At 40.1% G+C, this 5,613-nt stretch overlaps 1 pseudogene; it reads right to left on the reverse strand.

The window, feature by feature from the left end:
* Positions 1-581: 581 nt before the first annotated feature.
* On the reverse strand, positions 582-5,022 carry LOC149154290 (phosphoenolpyruvate carboxylase 4 pseudogene; annotated as a pseudogene).
* Between the last annotated feature and the right edge of the window lie 591 nt (positions 5,023-5,613).

Genomic DNA, 5,613 nt, shown 5'->3' on the forward strand with positions numbered 1-5,613 from the left:
AATTACCACCTATGCACAAGGGCACACGAATATCTCTACACCTATGCAATTTTAGTACAAGGCATAATCATGAGATATAGAGTTGTGGGAACAATCTTTTCAGCCATTAGTGTCTGTAAAACACAATTTTTAGAATACTGTAAATAGCCCTTACACGTCAAACAAATCAATGACAAACCCACTCAACCAATACAAAATAACTCAACCCCCAACCATGAAGACATGGCATCATATATCTTTTAAATAAATGACTCAACCTCAACCATCAACTTATTGCATAGCATATGAAATTATTACATAGCTAAGACAATACACTAGACTCCATAGAAGCCCCTACATGAAAAACATGTCAGCAAACAAATTACTAGTGTGTATTTTGATCAAATCTCTGGTTTAATCCACTCTAAGGTGCACACTGAATCAAATCATATCGACAAATACACCATCACACAATCCAGCTCTAGCATGCACACAAGCTCCATAATTAGAGCCTCTTCTAAATATCAACAAACTAGTATATGGGCTCTCTCTTAAACTCCTCATTCACTACCATTAATCTATTTCTTCCATGCATAATTACTTCAAATCATGTGCACAAAAACATGTATATGATTTATTACCCTTACATGTTCAAGGGTAATTCTATAACAAGAAAAATCTAGGTACTGTGTAATGCTTGGATTAAGAATTTTATGAAAGATGGATTTACCCACATTAAATTCTGATGTTTTCTTTAAAGAAATGGAGAAACCAGAACCTATTGTACTACTACCAGAAGGATTTCTAGTCCCAGATCCAATTGAAGATGCATTTGTAGAAACATTTCTGAATTTCTTAAAAGGGAACTCTTTAACAGGGTCACTAAGCTCTCAGCATTGTTACAAAACTCAAAGAAATCACTGTGATCTATCACTGGGAACTCTAAAATGTGTAGCTAGAATTCTCCACCATTGCATTTTATACATGCATGCATATCTACACCAGATGGAAGTTGGGACTGTAAGGATGGAATATTGCAAACTGAATGCTTTGCATGAAAGCTATGGCTAGTCTAATGAAACCCATTTTCCTAATGCCACTCCTCATATCTATTTTATGCTTCTAAGATTTCATATGTAAATTACTTCAAACTGTCACTGCATCTATTCATTGAAAGTTCAAATTGAAGACAATCAATTTCTCAAATATATATATCTGCTTCCATCCAATGCACAAAGAAGCAAACATCCCTGGTAACCTTAAGAGCTACATTTGTATTTCCATCTCTATCACCTCCCATCCAGGAACGAAATCTGATAGGAGTGCATGTCAAAGGAAGAGGCCTACCAACATGATTTTTCAAGGTAGCACTGACTCTATAGCTTTCCAAAGGGACTATTCCACAATGTGCAAACCAACCCAAGCTCCATCCACATGTGTGGGGTTATGACATCTCAACTCATTTGTCTGCCATAAGGAAGTAACCTCTCTCCTCAATTCTTCAATCAACCTTTCACGCAATTCATGGGCCAAGACTGCTATATTAGTATATTCCAACAAATGTGAAATTTACAGGTGCTTGTATTGCAACGTTTTTCTATTTATTTGTGTTGGATGTGCAGTCAAAACAATTCAATATCCTTCTCACAAACAACTTTGTACATATCTTCAGGAGATGTTCCACTATGAATCATCTTGCCGAATATGTCATCATATCACTTTGACAACTATTTTTTTTTTATTCTGCATACCCAATGGTGAGTCTCTATTATGCCCATCAGGTTGAGATAATGGTTGAAAGTATTAGTTAAAGATGCTTCCTCTTCTAACATCATTCTTGAAAGTTCTAATCCAAGCTTCTTCTGAAGCACTTTCATTGTATCCTCGATGCTTGAAATTCTCATGTTGCATGCACTATGTGAGAGAATTGATTCTCTCTCAAATTTATATGTAAATTGATGGAATTACGGGAGTTTTGAGGTCTGAAATGCTCCTCCTAAAGAAATTATAAAATAATAGTGGAAATAATAAAATAAGATTACATTATATCATCAAATTTTAGAGGGTAAAAAGAAAAAACTATTTTTTCAACACGTATTTTCAACTTATCTCCCTATGGGTTTACTCAAATTTCGAGTGGAAACACTCGTTGGATGCAGAATTTGGTTCCTCATCCAACGAGTGCCTATGTTTTGTACTTTTGATGGACCCTACTAGACAAAAAATGAGAAATAGATGAAAATTGTGATTGCAATCACGTCTTTTCATGTATTTTTCATTTGTCGTGTAGTAGGGTCCATTGAAAGTATGAAGCATGGGTGCTCCTTGGATGAGGAATTAAATATTTCATCCAGCAACTAATCCCACTCGAAATTTGAGTAAAATATTAGGGAGATAAGTTAAAAATATGAGTTTTTCCAAGGAAAAAAACGGTAACTTTTTATTAAAAAGATAATGAAAAGTTACACTAGCAGATGCAATGAAGCATTCCGTATGCTGCCACAAGGGCCCGAGTGCTTTTGCACCCCACGCAACGTTAGAGAACTAACGTGCACAAAGAATAAGAAAAGAGAAGAGAGGAGAGAGAAATGAGAGGGGCAAAAAACTGAAATGAGTAGGACTCACGCATCAAGTTTTTCTCCCCTTTTTCTTTTCGACCTTACGCCACTCTCCTTGAGAGGGCTCGATCGAAGCAATAACTAACTGTGTCTCTGTATTCTGTGGACCAGGTTCTTTGTCTGAATCTGAAGTGTCTGAGTGGTGGTGCCGTTTGATGCCTCCCGTATTAGGATCCATGCGTGTCTCCACTGCCTTGTTGTCTGATGAGCTTCCTCTCTGATTCTCCATTTCTTGTGCTACCTCAGTTTTCTCTGCTGGGAGTTCTTCCTCAGCTGCTTCTGATTCTTTGTCCTCTGAATCTGGGGGAGAAAAGTGCCATCCTTTTCTCTGCTTCCCTTGCTGCTTCTTTTTATTCTTGGCTTCTGGACATGAACTTTGTAAGTGTCCTGTCTGCCTACAGATCCTACATCTGAAAGCAGTGTTTTCATAATCTAGTACCTGCAGCCAGCTCTGTTGTTTGTAGATCAACCTTATATTTTCCGGCAGCCCTTTACTTAAATCTACTTCCACACAGATACGTACGAAGGTGTAGATCCTTTCATTGATCCTTTCCAGATCTGTTTTGATGTATTTCCCTATGCTGTTCCCAATGCCTTCCAGCACTCGTTAATCCCAAAAGTGCAGAGGGAGATTGTGTAGCCTAACCCAGACTGGCATTTTGGTTACAGCCATTTTATTTGGATCGAAATCTGGGAACCATGGGGTCATAAACAGCCCCGATGTTCCCCAAAACCATGGCCCGACACTGATGACTGTATCTCTGACTTCCTTGGATGTAAATCTTACTATGAAGAAACCCTTTGAACATAAATGAATATCACATTCCATGGTCCAGCTGGTGAAGATCCAATGGAAAAGATCCATAGGTTTAGGCCAAAAGCTGTTGAAATGGCAAATTAGAGCTTGCGTTTCATAGGACTTGACGAAATCATCCAGCCCTGAAGAATCTAAGTTTAAAGCTGGGGTTTGCTCTGACTGATCCACTATGTATGGCCTGGGCATGTGTCCACCTTGATCTGGAGCGAACCCTGAATTCCTGCTGCCCTATAAGATGTTTTTGTAGGACTTTGGTTGGTGGTGAGCTGCAGCTTTTTTCCTTTTGTCTCCCCCTGAGGAGCTTGTCTATCCCTGAGGCAGAGCCCCCCCTCTTAATCTGAGATTTAAGATAATGATTGACCCTGGCCCGATCTCATAACTTTCCAGCGATCTACAGTCCTGTAGGGACTGCCTTCCACTGACCAGATGCTGGGCCTAAACTGGGTATCCCATTTCTGCCCTTATTTGTTGTTTCAGTTGCATGGAGGCATCTCCTGCATGAACCCATACTAAAGGAGTTTTCCCCTGAGGGGGTTTAATCAGAATCTGAAAATAAGTATTTGTTACCTGCTCTGGCTGATGGCGTAATTTCAGATCTGGCTCCGTTTTGGTTCGTTTTCCTTTATGCATGACTAGATCTGCAGAAACTCTGCCCGATCTAGGGTTGGTGTCTTCGTTCTACCGCCTGGGATCAAGCTTTGCCCGTATAAAGGCTAGATCGTGTAGATCCAAGCCTGAAACACAAAGCTGGGGATCATGCGTTGGAGGGGAAAACAGATCTGGTGCATGCAGTCCCCCCCTGCCGTTTCTCCATACATTCTGGGTTTTATGAACCCTGCCCCCTATACGCCATTTGGCCTGACGCTTCCTTTGATCGGGATCGCAGTTTGGGCCTTTGATTTTCCGCCATAGGGAGCCCTCCTCGAGCAACCACGCAAAGAGACGACCTTCTGGTGATGCCCGCGTCTCCCAACCGCCGATCTGCAACTTGTGGTCTCGCTTGCTGGCTGGATCAAATCGATTTAGGCCTAGTCTGCAGAGTTCTGGCCAGTGGGTTGAAAGAGGGCGCAGACCTACATCACACAAACCCCTCCGGCCTTTACTCCGCACACTGCCACGATGATCTGGAGTGATTTGGGTCGATTGACTGCGCCATCGAGCAGCTCTCCCTGTAGCTCCGAACCCTAGTCCGCCTTCAGCACCAGACTTTGGCCCGGCTGCGGCCGCCAACAGATCTCCGCATACACCAACCCTAGCGCTCACCATCGCTCAATTCCTCTCTTGTCTCTCAGTGAGCATTCAAGTTAAAAATATGAGTTGAACAAGTAGTTTTATTATTTTATTATTTTTTAATATTTTTACTTTTTAACTCCAAAAATGGTGAATCATCCCCCATGGTTGACATCATCATCTTGAATCCTATTGTTTCTTATAAATTTTGTTTTGGTTGTACATTTTTCTTAGGAGGCCCATTTTAGACCTCAAAATCCCCCTAATGCCAACTTCACATTGAAGAACATCATTGAGAATACTACCAAGTGGGAGGGAGTCATCCTCAAAATCCTGGAATGAGATCTCCTCAACAATATCATATGTGGTGTCCATCATGGCATTTAATTAGATTCAAGCCTTCCACCTCTAATCATTGAATTACAACCCACCATACCAGACAAGCTCCCTCTCCTCCAATCGCCTCTTCTTTGGCATACACATTGAGAGGAATATCTCACTCTGACAATTACACGCCATGTACAATCTGAATGTATTAACTCATAGGCGCATGCAAACTCTAATATCACTTTTTCAAAGCAAAACCTAGGCATGACTCCTTTTTTTCCATGAATTGTCATTACTCCACAACTGGAAATACAATGCTTTCACACTATTTCCAAAAAAAAATATCCTCTTCAACTTGTTTCTCATGTTGACTGAATGAGAACATCTAAATGAGGCTCGACCCAGCAATTAATTCCAGAAACAAATAAAAAAAAAATCAATGATTAATGTGTTATTTTTCCATAGGTAATTTCCTTGGTTTGAACCCATACTAAATTTTTTATGCATGCTCACATAAATTATTAATTAGAAATAGTCTAGTGATTAATTCCCCGATTACTTGCAAGATATCTCAAAGAATTAATCAAACAAATCATAATCGCACCACAAGCTCTTAATAACTCCTTCAAACAACAAACTGCT

Source organism: Pinus tabuliformis, chromosome 9 (genome assembly GCF_031772625.1).
Source record: "Pinus tabuliformis cultivar Carrire ecotype Pingquan chromosome 9, CPIR1, whole genome shotgun sequence".
Lineage (NCBI taxonomy): Eukaryota > Viridiplantae > Streptophyta > Pinopsida > Pinales > Pinaceae > Pinus > Pinus tabuliformis.